Here is a 16,560-nt window from a genome sequence, read left to right on the forward strand (position 1 = left end):
AGTGATGGGTTTTATGTATTATTTTGAGGGCGTTATAACTTGGTATCAGAGCGTACTGGGTTCGAATACTTTGGGTACGTGGGAAGTGATTAGGATCACAATGGGTTTGTCTCGCTTGATAGAGACTTAGATGTACTGTCATAGGCTATGTGCTTAATTGATAACATGTTTATGTGACTATGTGGGTATGGAATGTAGTTTCTAGGATGTTGATTGGATCCTTGGGTTTCTGGGAGTCTTATTGGAAAAGCACTTGATCAATGCTGTTTCTAACCGGAACTCTAGTAACGCCTCGGGACTATCATTATCCGGAAATAAAATTCGTAGGTGCTTATGTGTTTATGTGCTTACGTGGAGTGAATTACAGTTGTCCATGTATTAGGACGCGAGTGTTTAGTATTGGCACATTTATGAATGTGCTAACGTTCTTCGTTACCTTTATTAAGATGTCAGGACGAGGACGTGGTAGACGAAGTAGACGAGGTAGGCAGGAGATGCCTTTACCGGATGATATTCCGGCACAGTAGGAGGGGGTTGGCCAGACCAATGTGGCCGAGCCAGCAGGTCAAGAGGCTATGGGCGCTTTAGCCCGAGGGATAACCGATGCTTTGAGGGAGTCTGTGGGTATTTTCCGAGCTGAGAATCTAGTTCAGGCTCCAGTTTAGGCCCAGGTTATTGAGGCAGGGCCTTCTTTCTTGAAGAGGAAATTCTTCCGGTCCAATCCGGACGAGTTTGATGGGGATCCGAAGGAGCCACTTAAGGCTGACGAGTGGTTGGAATAGATGGAGAAGACGTTCGAGATGCTTGGCATCGAGGACGGGGCTTTAAAGGTGACCTTGGCATCCTTCCAGCTGAAGGGAGATGCGGGTCAATGGTGGAAGTACGATAAAGGTAGTGTTGGTGGTGCATGGGAGGCGTTTGTGAATGCTTTCCAGGAGAAGTTTTTATCTTCAGCTGCTAGGGAGAAGCTGAGAGAGCAGTTTTGCCAGCTTAGACAGCAGGGCTTGTCAGTGGCCGAGTTTGAGGCTACTTTTACTAGTCTGTCCAGGTTTGCACCTGAACTGGTGGCGTCCGAGGAACGCCGTTGTTTTGAGTTTGAGCGGAAGTTGAGACGTGGACTCAAGTTGAGGGTTGGAGGGTCCTTTATCCGAGAGTACAGACGTTTAGTTGATGCTGCTGCTCATATGGAGATTATGATACAGGAGGAAGACGAGGGGCAGAGAGGCTCCAAGAGGAGCCAAGATGGTCAGGGTGACGGCAGGAAACAGAGGGGTTCTAACCCTCAACAGTCTCAGGGTGGTTTGGCTAGATCAACCTTTCCAGTGCCGAGTGCAGGTTCTGGGAGAGGTAGTCAGGGAGGCTTGACTTGTTTTGCATGTGGCCAGCTGGGTCACAAATCTTTGGTTTTCCCGCAGAAGGGAGGGGGTCAGCGAGCTGCTTCTTCTTCAGCTAGACCTCAAGGCCAGAGTCAGGGCAGGGGCCAGCCTTTGTCTTGCTATCAGTGTGGTCAGCCTGGGCACCTGAAGAGGTTTTTCCCACAGTTAAGTGCTACTTTAGAAGCGTCTGGTTCTAGGCAGACGCAGAGTTATCAGCCAGCTCAGTCTGTGCAGGCCTCGAGGGCCAATCCGGGAGCTTCGTCATCCCAGTCAGCGCAGCAGTCTTTTGCTCCTAGAAGTGAGCAGGTAGATCAGGGGCCTACAGGGCGCGTGTATGCTGTTACCGCGCAGGACCTAGTACCAGCTCCATCAGTAGTGAGAGATACCTTTCTGTTTTGTAACTCGGTTGCTAGTGTTTTGATTGATACGGGTGTATCTCATTCTTTTGTGTCTGCTGTATTTGCATCTATTTTGGAATTGGAGTTGGCACAGTTAGCATCTCCTATATGTGTAGTATCGCCTGTTGGTGGTGAGTTGATCTTGAAACAAGGTATTAGAGGTTGTGATATAGAGGTCGCCGACCATAGGCTTCCTTTTCCCTTTGTTGTCATGCCCATGAAGGGTTTTGATGTTATTTTGGGTATGGACTGGCTATCGTCATACCGGGCTATTATTGATTGCTACCACCAGAGGGTCACGGTTTGTACCTTGAGCGGGGAGTGTTTCCATTTCCTAGGGGATCGGATCGGATCGGTAGTGTATTGCCACCGTTGTATGATTCGCGAGGGCGGAGTGAGCTTAGTGGTCTACTTGCTAGCGTTTTGAGTGGTGAGTGTGATGAGACCTAGATTGTATTGTCAATGGTGGTTTGTGAGTATTCGGATGTTTTCCTCGAGGATCTCGTTAGTTTACCACCCCACCGAGAGATACAGTTCTCTATTGATTTAGTGTCCGACACAGCGCCGATTTCTATGGCACCTTATCGTTTTGCCCCAGCCGAGTTGAGTGAGTTGAAAACTCAGCTCCAGGAATTGCTAGATAAAGGTTTTGTTCGCCCTAGTGTTTCGCCGTGGGGAGCACCGGCCCTCTTTGTTAAAAAGAAAGATGGCGCTTTAAGATTGTGTATAGACTATCGGAAGTTGAATCGGGCTACGGTCAAGAATAAGTACCCTATGCCCCGTACAGATGATCTATTTGACCAGTTGAAGGGTTCCCGTTGTTTCTCTAAGATAGACTTGAGATCGGGTTACCACCAGTTGAGGGTCAGAGAGGAGGATATTCCTAAGACGGCATTCCGTACGCGGTATGGCCATTATGAGTTTCTGGTGATGCCATTCGGGCTTACCAATGCACCGGCAGTCTTTATGGACTTGATGAACCGGATCTTCCGGAAATTCTTGGATCGATTTGTAGTCGTTTTCGTGGACGACATTCTTATCTATTTGCCTTCTAAGGAGGAGCACGAAGAACACTTGAGAGTGGTGCTCGAGTTGCTTAGAGCCCATAAGCTGTATGCCAAGTTTGGAAAGTGTGAGTTCTGGTTAAGAGAGGTCAAATTCTTAGGCCATGTGGTATCCGGTGAAGGGGTGTCTGTTGATACATCCAAGGTAGAGGTAGTGCAAGATTTGGCACAGCCTAAGAGTGTGTTTGAGATCCGCAGTTTTCTGGGATTAGCTGGGTATTACCGTCAGTTTGTGAAAGATTTCTCCAGGCTAGCTTCGCTGTTGACTAGATTGATGCGAAAAGGGATCAAGTTTGTGTAGAGCGAGACTTGCAAAAGGTCGTTCCAAGAATTGAAGGTTAGATTGACCACCGCTCCGGTTTTGATTATTCCAGAGAGAGGGTTGGGTTATGCGGTTTATTGTGATGCCTCACGAGAGGGTTTGGGTTGTGTGTTGATGCAAGAAGGGAAAGTGGTAGCTTATGGCTCACATCAGTTGAAAATACACGAGAAGAATTACCCTACACACGACCTAGAGTTAGCAGCAATGATCTTTGCCTTGAAAATTTGGAGGCACTACCTTTATGGTGAGAGGTTCGAGGTGTTCTTGGACCACAAGAGTTTGAAGTATCTGTTTACACAGAGGGACTTGAATTTGAGGTAGAGGAGGTGGATGGAGTTCATTGAGGACTATGATTTTGAGTTGCATTATCACCCGGGGAAGGCCAATGTTGTGGCCGATGCCCTTAGTAGGAAATCCATTAGTGATGTAGCTTGTATAGCCATCAGGAATGGGAGATGTTGGGTCCACTTGGCGAGTTTGACTTGCTTCTGAGTGAATCAGCTGAGGCTGCGGCCTTGTTTTCTGTTGTTGCGCAGCCTACACTTGTGACTCGAGTGTTAGAGGCACATAGAGGTGACCTTGAGGTAGAATCCCTCCGAGAGAAGATCTCAAATGGGAAGGTTGAGAAGGGTTTGACGGTGTATCCCAACCTGAGTGTGAGATACTGAGACCGTTTGTTTGTACCGGAGTCGTGCTGAGAGGAAGTACTCTGAGAGTTCCATCATTCACGTCTTGCAGTGCATCCGGGGGGCACTAAGATGTATCGAGATTTGGGTCGCCAGTTTTGGTGGCGGGGTATGAAGAGAGAGGCGGCTGTTTTCGTGTCTAAGTGCCTTACTTGTCAACAAGTGAAGGCCGAGCATCAGAGGCCAGCGGGTTTGTTGCAACCCTTGCTTATTGCCGAGTGGAAGTGGGAGCATGTCACAATGGACTTCATTGTAGGTCTTCCGAGGACTCAGCGGGGCAGTGATGCTAGTTGGGTGGTTGTAGACCGGTTGACTAAAACGGCGCACTTCATTCCTATGCGCGTGAGAGATTCGGTAGATCATCTTGCCGACTTGTATATTCGAGACATAGTGAGATTGCACAGGGTCCCAGTGACGATCGTCTTAGATAGAGATCCTCGTTTTACTGCTAGGTTGTGGCAGAGTTTGCCGAGTGCCATGGGCACTAGGTTGACCTTTAATACGGCTTATCATCCTCAGACTGATGGGCAGTCCGAGCGTACTATTCAGATCCTTAAGGATATGCTTCGAGGTTGTGTCCTTGACTTTAGTGGGACGTGGGAGAGGCATTTACCCTTGGTGGAGTTTGCCTACAACAACAGTTTTCAATCTAGCATCAGTATGGCACCATTTGAGGCCTTATATGGCCGACCGTGTAGGTCTCCAATGTGTTGGGCCGAGGTGGGTGATGCATCTTTGTTGGGTCCGGAGTTGGTTAGGGAGATGACGGAGAAAGTTGAGCTTATCCGTAGGAAGCTTGTTACAGCCCAAAGTCGCCAAAAGAGTTATGCCGACCGTAGGAGGAGGCTTTTGGCGTTTGAGGTAGGTGATCATGTCTTCTTGAAAATATCATCTAGGCAAGGTTTGATAAGGTTTGGGAAGAGTAAGAAGTTATCCCCTCGGTTTATCGGTCCCTTTGAGATCCTTGAAAGGATTGGCGAGGTTGCTTATCGTTTAGCTTTACCACCGCAGTTGTCCGGAGTGCATGACGTGTTTCATGTGAGTATGCTTCGGAAGTATGAGTCGGATCCGTCCCATGTGTTAGATTGGATCGACTTGGAGGTAGATGAGGATGCCTCGTATGAGGAGAGACCGGTTCGGGTCTTGGATAGGCGGGATCAAGTCCAGCGTGGCAAGACCATTCCTTTGGTGAAGGTTTTGTGGAAACATCACGGAGTGGAGGAGGCCACTTGGGAACGTGAGTTGGAAGTCCGCGAGAAATATCCGGACTTGTTTATTGATGTGTAACCATGTATTGGTAATTTTGTAATATCGTTGAACTTTAAGAACATTATATGTGTCTTAAGTTGTAAAACATTGTGAATGTTTTGGTTAATGGAAGTTTGTTTTAACATTGCATATGTTAATTACATTGTGGAAATGCAAGCATGATGATAATGTTTCATGTATTATGGAATTGTGGAAAATGAGTTGAAATTGGTAAATTTCAAAAGAATGCATGTTGTTATGAATAATGTGTCATACCTCTTGAAAAGAGGGGATTGACCGGTAATGGGTCGGATTGTTTAATATTATGTTGTAATATTGTTGAGAATGGAGAAAACCTATTTCTTGAAAAGCTTGTATTTAATTTTGGGGACGAAATTCTTTAAGGGGGGGAGGTTATAGCGATCCCGGTTGTCCCTTTACTGTTCTGTTGTATTCCGGACTCAGTTCCGTGGAGTTGGTAGTTGTATCTATCTTGTTGTCATCCTTTAATTCCATTTGTTCGGGTTTTAGGATGTATTGGGCAGAGTTGTTACAGGTTGGTTAGGCTTTGGTTTCAATTCTTTATTGCCCAGATTTTAGGAGGTCCGCTCGAGCGGGTCTTCTTGCGCTCGAGTGGAGATTGCACACTCCCAGTTTTTTGTGTCCCTGCAAAACTTCTGCAGGTGTGATTTTTACGCTCGAGCGGGTTTCTCTACGCTCGAGCGGTGGCGCTCGAGCAGGTACTCTGGCGCTTGAGCGGGTAGTACTTTTTGGTGTAAGTTCTGGGAGGGGGAAATCTACGCTCGAGCGGACTGGTTTTCGCGCTCGAGCGGATGTACTTTATTCTTGTGTCTTGGCGCTAGAACGGGCCTTATCGCGCTTGAGCGTACCTAGTTTTTTGTTCTTGACGCTCGAGCGTTATGTTCTCCGCTTGAGCGGGAATGCCGTATATCAGTTGGCAGCTAGGCATTTTAAAATCACTTTTTACATTCTCTCTCTCTCTTACTTTCTAAAAAGCCATTTTGAGAGTTCCTCTCTCTAGAACTCCCTTCTCTCTAGGGTTTGATCTAGTTAGAGTGTTTCTTCTTCCTTCGGCCTTTATAAAAGTTGGGTTGATCGTCGAGGGCTATCCATTGATCCGAAAATATTGAGTTTTGGAGCACGTTGAGTTTCTTCATCTTCTTTCCTTGAGCTCCGAATTTGAGGTAGGGATTCCTACTCACTCTTATGGGTTTTAACCTAGATTTTGAGCTTATTGTTTAAATGGTTGATTTTGAGACTTAGGGTTTCAAAATGTGTTAAAGAGGGTTTTTGTGATTTTGGGCTCATAATATGTATTTTGGGTTTCAAAATGATGATATTGTTGTTAATTGTTGATATTTAGACCATTGGGTCAATATTTGGAAATCGGGTGGAAAACCCTAATTTTGGGAAAATTGTGACTTTACAGAATTGAGTTGGAAATAATGAAATTGGTGCATTATATGGTTGAATAGTGGAGTTAGATTTATTAATCGCTCACTTTTGAAAACATTGATATTTTATCTGTTGGAGTTTTTATTATCTGTTTAGAAATAATTGCTTGGGCTACCGGTGGAGGGTAGTTTTGATTGTTGTAGACAATACATGATGATTAGGCAAACTAAAACTAATCAATTGGATATGTCATAGAATATGACGGAATACATTAACGTTATGTATTGATTGATTGTGTATATGAACTTTGTGTATATACGTTGTGTGTGTGGGAGGAGATAGGGGATGTACTCCATGGTTTAGGGGAAGATAGGGGATGGACCTCTAAACCGGATGTTGTTTGGGAGGAGATAGGGAATGGACTCCACTGACACAGCTCATATGCTTGTCAGATAATGTGTTGATATAGCTCATATGCTTATCTTTGGAAGTGTTGATACAACTCACATGTTTATCATTGGAAGTGTTGATATAGCTAATATGCATATCTGTTGAAATGTGGATACAACTTGTATGATTATCTGTTGAGATGTTGATACAACTAGTATGTTTATCTATTGTAAAAATGGGAAATGTTTAATATGAGTCATTGTCTCATATAAGTGGTTGGCCAGGTTTTGAGCCGTTGATGTAAATTGTGAAATTGAAATGAAATGGAAATGGGTTATAAATTGGTTTATGGAAATTGAACATTTATCAATTGCCAATGTCTTAGTTATTGCTCATACTGTGTTTAGCATATCTCTACTGGGCGTTGGCTCACCCTATATGGGACATTATTTTCAGGTACAGGTAGTATGCCACCTCCAAGGACATAACTTGGATGATGATGAGAGTTGAAGACTCTTTTTTTTTTTGTTTATTTTGATGTATTACATGTAAATTCAAGCCAAGGGCTTAATATGTATTGAGTTAGCACTCTTCTTTTTGTAACCAAGTGTTAACTTGGAAAGCTGTAAGCCCATAAGGCATTTGCTTTTGTTGTTAACATGTAATATAGTTGTAATAATTACTCTGATAAATAGAAATGGTTGGTTTCTTATATATTAATGCATGTCTAAAGTGATGGGTTTTATGTATTATTTTGAGCGCGTTACAATTGGTCTTTGTTACAAGAACGGATCCGGCTGAACTTGCCGCTGGATGGCTAACATTGTCAAACCTCATTGGACAATCTCTAATCATATGACCGGTTTTGCAACACCGGAAACACACACCCGATGCATGTTGACATATGCCTTTGTGCCTCCTTCCACATTCTGAGCAAGTTGGTATAGATCCAATACTCTGGCTAGAACTGCTTGAAGATCCCGTATTTTGCTTTTTGTTCGTGAAGAAGGAACGACCCTTGTGAAAATTAGATCCAGGCCTTTTGCTTTTCCATTCCGTTACTGGTGTTTTAGCTTGTTTCGTTGCTACTATTGTGGCCTCTGTCATTTTGGCTCTGTCTAAAACTTCCATATAGGTAGGTAATTTCAAAACGCCTATTCGGTCAAACACGTATAGATCCAGTCCGCCCTCAAATTTTCGTGCCTTTCTATAATCAGTATCTACTATATAAGGAGCAAATCGGGCCAACTCAATGAATTTGGCCTCATACTCAGCCACAGACATTGCCTTTTTTAAGTTATTGGAATTTAGAAACTTTTCGGTCTCAGAAACATTGGGGAAAATATTTATCATAGAAGATTGCATTAAATTGTGCCCACGTCATATTCCCATTACTACTTCGGATTAGCAACCACCACCTTCGGGCTTCATCTTTCAAAGTATAGGTGGCTAGAAGAACTTTCTGGATCTCAGAACAAGGGAACACTTCAAATAGCTTCCCCATTTCAAGTAATCATGTTTCGGCTTTTAGCGATTCAATGCCTCATAAGAAAGTCGGTGGTTTTATCTTCAGAAACTTCTGAGTTAAACTTATGAGATCATTGTTATCTGGCTCCACCTGGACCGGCGGGGGAGGTAAGTGTTGTTGCCTCTGTTGTTATTGAGTCATTGTCTCAGTCAAAGCTGCAAGCATTTGTTCCATTCGGCTCATTCGAGCCTTAGATAATTCAGTTATTTCATCACTTCTTGCATTGTCCATTGCTATAGGTAAACGGGGCATTATGAACATAGGCAAATAGTCCTTTTTACATTATTCATATTGTTTATTCCCATATCACATGATTATAATCGGATTTATGCTTTCACTTTTAAACACACACACTTATACATGCAGATGGAATGCCCCTACTTCTCACTAGGACATCCTAAACTTATATGGACTTGTGTGTGTGGTAGAACATGTGCTTTGAAACCATTCTGTCACGACCCAAACCCGCCTCTATAGGTTTAGTGTCATAACCGGCCAGTAATCCTTGGATTACCAAAGGCCTCTTGACATAATAACATATAGTTAGGAGCTGAGGAAGCAAATATACAAAACATACGAAGTCCATTGAGCTGTGAAGACATACATGGAACTGAAAATCTTAAACTTTATACACATACAAGTGACGTCATAGGTACAATATTTACACGTCATTATCAAGCACTATCAAGTACATATAAAAGGCGAACTTGTTCATAAAACAAAAGAAACAGTCTTATACATCCATGTTGATACAGCCACAATACATGACTTGATCTGGAACCTCCTCATGAGGCGCAAAGGGTGGCTGACGAATACAAAATACCCCAGGCATCATCTTAAGCCTGATCACGAGCCTGCTCACCTATATACATAATAAATAACTAGTGAGTGGAGGCCCAGTGAATAATAACAAAGTAAAGGGGTAAATGAATGATGTCCCATAACTGTGGCTAAAACTGAAATTCACATTCGTATTCTCATTCTGAGCATACATAGAATTTAGAGTTCATGCTTAGTCTTGCATAGTACATCCATTAGCACTGACTGATTACGTGCCGAATATCTTAAATCATACTTGTCAGTTCTATAAAGAACCTCCGGCGGGGTAAGAATAACTTGTCAGTCCCATAAGGAACCTCCGGACTGGGAACTTATAAACTTGTCAGTTCCACTTAGGAACCTCCAGCTGGGTATAGATAGCTTGTCAGTCCCATAAGGAACCTCGGGTACCGGGAACTTGCATATACTTGAATCATGGTATTACTTGAATCATAGCATAATGTCATAAGTGCTTGTTAGACTTGGACAATCATTCATTGCTAACACATGACATTTCATATAACAGTTCTTAATCCGTGAGCAGAAAATATTTTACTCAAATATAGCTTTACTAAGTTATTACTCACAGATAATAGACGCTCCAAGTAAACAAACTAAGCAGCCAATTCAGCCTCCTTGTGGCACGTGACCTAAACAGCACGACAGATACATACATTGAAACACACATTTGGATTATACTTAACTTATTTCGTTTGTTCTTAGTGTGTTTCTACCTTTTTATTCTCATTATTCTGTCTTAATCATGGCCTATGAGTGCCTAGGATGGAATGAGGATGCAAAAATGCACTTGAAATCATCTTTCAAAACTTGCTGAAAGCAGGGTCCACGCTCGAGCCTGGCTTTCCTCGCTGGAGCAGATATGCAAAATGTGAAGGTCCGCTCGAGCGTAATCTCCTTCGCTCGAGCGGCCAGTAAACTTTGGCAAAAGAGCTGGTTGCTTGATTTTCACACTCGACGGACGCTCGATCTCCACTCGAGCGTGAGACTCAGTTCCTTGCTTGAGCGTGACTCTTGTCGCTCGAGCGTGCTACAACTCATATGAACTTCTGGATACATGCATTTCACGCTCGAGCGTGCCTCGGGTCGCTCAAGCGGAAGTGCACGCACTCAAAGTGCTTGCTCGAGCGTGGATACAAATTTTGGAATTTTCAGATTGATCTTCAAGCTTAAAACTCAAACTTTAAAGCATCAAAGTCGATTTTTCTGGGTCAAAACTGGAGGAAATACATAAAAACTCTTAAAACAACAAGAATGCAAGTTGATTTCAAAGAATCATGGCTCAAAAGCTTGTCAATTGTGCAAAATTCATCTAAAAATTCATGAATGATCCATGAACATAACATGCATGCATTTCTTTGAACTCAAGCTTCTTAAAACATGATCAAGTGCTACAAATCAACATAAAACTCAATGTTTTCCCAAAATTAAAGTGAATTCAAAACATGCATGAGGGAATTCTTGAAGATTAAACTCAAAACATGGGAATTTATGCATGGATGTATGGAATGACTTTGCTTTCTTAAATTCTAGCTCAACTCCATGTGAATTCACCTATTTCATTTACATTCATGTACTAAATGTCTCAATTTCAAGGTTGTAAGGTTGAGCTCTTACCTAGGCTACTCAATTGAGCTCCCCTTAAGCAAAGTCTCGAGCAATTCATCTAATCTCCTAGCAATTCTCTCATATCCCAACTTTGATCTCAATTTTCCTTCCCTCTCTCTCTCTCCCACGTTTGTATGTGTGAGTAGACTCAAAAATGTGTTGACAACCCAAGAAGGAGTTAAGTGGAGTATGTAAGGAGTTCACATAGGCTCACTTGGAGATATAACTTAGAGTTAATCAAATGGTCATTATATTAATCTAATTTAATCGTTCCGAATCGAATTTCAATTAAACCTACCATAAAATTCTAAAAATCCTAATTAACATATAAATCAAATCAATTTCTGAATCAGATGCCGAAAAGTCCTTCAATTCACAAACCGAAGCGAAATCACGAACAGGTTTTTCTACGTTAAACATATATAAACACAAAATGATGCAATGCACATATAATTAACTGAGGATTTCTTCTTAATTACTCATTTGGCATACTTAAACATGAATTAGCGTTAATCATGGGTCGGGGTTGTTACAATTCTATCATCAAAGGATTGAGAAATGTGGTTTGCATAGATGCCAGGCCAGCCAATTTGTCGGCTTGACTATTCTCTTCACGGTTGATTTGTTCTATTCTTATTGTGATGATTTTTTTGACCTCAACGCGTACCAGCGCTTGATACTTGGTCATTCTTTCATCATTGGCCTCATATTCCCCAGAGACCTGATTGACTACCAGTTTGGAGTCGCTTTATCACAACCTAACTCGCCCCTGTAGGTTTAGCATCGTAACCGGCCAGTAATCCAGGGATTACCAAAGGCCTTTGAACTGAATATCATATGATAAAGAGATGCAGAAGCAAATATAGAAATATTCATAGTCCATAGGGCTGTGCAGACATACATAAAAAAAAAGCTTCAAAATTCGATACGTAAGAGTGACGTTAAATAAATACATTAGTCATACGTCACTAAAGCCACATATACAAAACTTCTAAAAACATGTCCAGACAAAATATAAACATCAGAAGGTATAAAAGCCCTAAAGGCTTGTTTCTCAAAAACTTGATTGGATCTCAAAAAGGAACCTCCACGGGAGGCACGGTGGCTAGTTGACCCAAACTCTCCAGGCAACAGCTTAGGCCTGGTCACTTGCCTGCTCACCTACATACATAATGCAAATAGTGAGCGTAAGCCCAGTGAATAATAACAGAGTAAAGATTTTATTGAATGATGTCCACACAGAAACAAAGTCTTGTACATGATCAAATATCAAAGCAGAAACAGATTCATATACGCAGTCGTATTCGTATTCAAAGTTTGTATATTTCACATCATAGTACGTCGCACATCCATTAGCGTTAAAAAATCCGATGACCCCTAAAGGGACGGCCGTGAAGGCATTCCAATAACTTATGTACATAGAGACGTTTTTGATGACTTATAAAAGGACGACCATAAGGGCATTCCGATGACTCATGTGCACAGAGACGTTTCCGATGACCCATAAAGGGACACATATCATATGATGCTAAGGATGCCACGAATATATTTCAGAAACTTGGACAATCATTTATTTATACAAAACATAGCATTTCAGAAAACTGATCATTTCATATCAACGAAAAATAATTAAAGTTAAACATAACTTTACAGAGTTATTACTCACAGATTATTGCACAGATAACTTTGATAGCAGCCAATGGATTAACAGTTCACGGCGCGTGACCTATACAAATGTAACAGATACACATTTTGAAACTCACGCTCGGGTCGTACTTAACTTATGTTGTTTCATTCTTAGTGTGTTTCTAGTCTTTATCCTTCATATTATGTCTTAATCTTGGCCTAGGAATGCCTATGATGTAACGTGGATGCCAAAATGCATTTGTAAACACTTAGTCAAAAATGCTGGAAATAGAGGTCCCGCTCGAGCGCAACTTTCTTCGTTCGAGCGGACATGCAAAATGTGAGTGGTCGTTTGAGCGCAACTTTTGTTGCTCAAGCAGTCTGTAAACTTCTGCAAAAGCACTGGTTGCTTGATTTTCCCGCTCGACAGTCGCTCGAGCGTGAGACTCAGGTCCTCGCTCAAGCATAATTCTTGTCACTTGAATGGTCTACAAAACATGAGATCGGGGAGCTTGCATTTTACGCTCGAGCCAACTTTTGGTCGCTTAAGCGGAAGCACAAGATCACAAAGTGGTCGTTTGAGCACAGGATCTGTGGCTTCGAGTAGAGGGTACAAATTCTGAAATTTTCATATTACACTCCCAAGTCCAAAACTCGAATTCAATGCCTTCAAACTCAACCTTGGGCCCCAAAACTTGAGAAAACAAGTCTAAACTTGGAAAACATCTTGAATTCAAAATCATTTCGTAAAATCAAGGCCCAATAGCATGCCAATTATTCAAAAGTCAACTTGAAACTTATGAATATGCCATGAATATGACATGCATGAATTACTAAGACCTTGGACTTTCCAAAACATGATCAATTAAGGTCAAATGGTAAGAAATGTGATGAATTCTCAAAATCAAGTCAAGATAGACACATGCATGTGAAAATTCTTTAGAATCAAACTCAAATTATTATGCTATTTGCATGCATGCATGATACACTCCTATAGTCAACCATCTAAGTTCAATTCTTGCATTACACAACTTAATTCATTGAATTCATGTGCTAAGTGACTTAATCCCAAAGCTAGAAGGATGAATTCTTACCTTCAATGGTCAATTATACTCTCAATGGTCAATTGTTTAAAGCCCCAAGCCAAACCTTCCAAATTCTCTAGCAATTCTCCTAAGATGAGCTCAATCTTCTATTCTCTCTCTCTCTCTCTCTCTCTCTCTCTACATTTTTCACTTTAAGATAGGGTGATAGGAGAGTGTAAAGTGAACTAACAAGCTCACATGGGCCTTATATAGGCTTAGTTAGTGGCTTAATTAAATTATTGATTAAGCTAATCAATTGCACATGACATTAATTATTCTAATTAATCCGTCCAAGTCGAATTTCGATTGAACCTACCATAAAATTCTAAAAATTCTAACTAACACAGAAATCAAGTCAGGGGTTGTTTGGGATGATCTAAATAAGTGCACTTTTTGACTTTTTATGAAATATGGGTTGGATTTAGATTGGGTTTGAAGTGATGTGTTAGAGAGGTGATGTGACTTAAATAAGATGATGTGACTTAAATAGGATAGTGACTTTTTAACTTTTTTGAAACTTGCCAAACCTGCCCTCAGTTTCATAATCAGATGCCGATAAAGCCTTCAATTCACAGAACGAAACAGAAATGCAAACAGATATAAACATAAATGATACTATTTGTATGCAATTAATTCAAAATTTAATCTTAATAACTCGTTAGGCATACTTAACCATAGCTTAGTAGGTAATCATGAATCAAGGTTGTTACACGCTGAATACCATAAGGTCCGATGCCTTCATCCGTAGAGCGCTCTTCAGACTAACGAGGAAGGCTTCATATTCTACCTCATTATTGGATGTTGGGAAATCTAGCGTGATAGCGTGCTCAACGATCAGTCCAGCTGGCGAGGTCAACACGACTCCTAACCTGGTCCCATGTCTATTAAAAGCCCCATCAACGAAGAGCTTCCACATCTCGTCAATGAACAATTTCTAGCAGTCAGAGGGGTTTTGAGAGTTTCTCAAATCCAAGGAATTGGTCGGCTTTGTGCATAGCTTTCTTGCATACGCACTCGTCTCGTTGATTGGTAAGTCGACTGGCTCTTCCTCTGCCGGCTCAGAATTGTCTTTCTTGGCTATTACTTGCCCTTCATCTCTCTGCGGCAGCGCCGACATTATAGGCCGTGCAAAATCTGCACTAACTTTTTTTCTTTTGCTTAGTGTCGTGCGCAAAGTCTATTGGACAGACGGGGTGGTGCCTGGTGTAAATTTCGTGACAAAATCGGCCAGGGCTTGTGCTTTGATAGCTGTGCTCGGCTGGAACTTGAAGTCGTATTGCCCCAGCTCTATCGCCCACTTTAAAATTCTACCCGTGAAATCCGCTTTCTTAAAGAGCACCTTGAGTGGAAATTCGGTCAACACCACGATTATGTAGGCGTGGAAATAGTGTGTCAATTTTCTAGAGGCCATCATAAGAGCTAGAGCCAATTTTTCTAGCAGTAGATACCTTGATTCGGCTGGGAGCAGTGTTTTGCTAACATAGAAGATAGGGAGATGTTGACTTCTCTCAGCTCAAACAAGGACCGTACTTACTGCATGCTGAGAAATGGCCAAGTACAAGAAGAGCTCTTTGCCTTGCTGTAGAGTGACCAGGATAGGGGCGGAGGAGAGGTACGCCTTAAGGTCTGCCAAAGCACGGTCGCATTTCACATCCCAGAAAAACTTGGCTTTCAAGGTCTTAAAAAAGGGCCTGAAACGATCTGATGACCGGCTAATAAATTTGTTCAGTGCGGCTGCCATTTCGGCAAGATGTTGTACGTCATTTGTGGAATTTAGTCTTTCCAACTCTTGGATTGCCTTGATCTGTGAAAGGTCGGTTTCAATTTCTCGGTTGGTGACCAAAAAACCTAGAAATTTTCCAGTCCCAACTCTGAAAGCACAATTAAAAACATTCAACAGCAACTTATGGCGCTTAAGGATGGCGAACATATCAGCCAGGTCACCAACGTGCTGAGGTTCTTCCTTACTTTTAACCACCATATCGTCGATGTAGGCCTCCATGGTGTGGCCCAGTAAAGGAGCTAACATTTTTGTCACCATCTTTTGAAAGGTCGCCCTGGCATTCTTCAGGTCAAAGGGCATAACCTTGTAGCAGTACAAACCTCTTGGCATGGTAAAGGACGTGATCTCTCTGTCTGGCCCATACATGGTGTAGACACCCCATTTTTGACAGCCCTTACGATTTGGACGTCCTTTCATGCACACCCAATGATGAGTCTGTTTACTCGCCAAGTGCTTGAAGTCCTCAGCAAAATACCATGACTTTGAGCCTTGCAAATCTTGATAGCCTTTCAAACCTAATTTTAGACCAAGCCTATCTTTTTTAGCCTGCAACCTCTGGTGACCTGCTGGGCACTGCTAGAAACTTGCCGGCCATCACTTTTTGCTCGCCGACTTGGTGCCGGCCACTAGTGTATTTTGCAGATATTTTATGCCACTTGTTTGCACATATGCACCCATCTATCCCCACGTGTAGGGTTGGATCTTCTTGAGGGAATTTCATGCTTTCTATATATAGGAGACCCCTCTCTCTTGTAGAAATGTTAGAAAATTTTGAACTCAAAAATTTTCCTCTCTCTCTATAATTTTCTCTCTCTAGCAAATCTCTACACTTTAGCCTCTAATTCCTTAACCTTTGCCTATACACCCTTAACCAATTCTTCTCATCTTTGAGCTGAGGTTTTCTTGAGCTTGATTTGAGCTCTAGAGGGTGTACTTACTTGGTTTTATTGCTTGGAATTACTCTTCTCTTCAAGAGGTATAAGGCTTTGCCTCTTTGCTTGCTTTTTCCACTATTATTTCTACTATTTTTTCACTGTTTTTGGACTGTCAAAACTCTGTGTTTTTTGGGCTAAAGCTTAGGTTTAAGGCCATTAAAGGTTGAGGGGTTGATAGTCCTTCTTTATACCTTGTTTTGGAGGCCTTTGCCCTTGTGTTTCCCACTATTTTACTGTCTTTTTCCAAGTTTTTAAACA

Source organism: Camellia sinensis, chromosome 4, assembly GCF_055761805.1.
Source record: "Camellia sinensis isolate YWXY chromosome 4, ASM5576180v1, whole genome shotgun sequence".
In the NCBI taxonomy this organism is placed as follows: domain Eukaryota; kingdom Viridiplantae; phylum Streptophyta; class Magnoliopsida; order Ericales; family Theaceae; genus Camellia; species Camellia sinensis.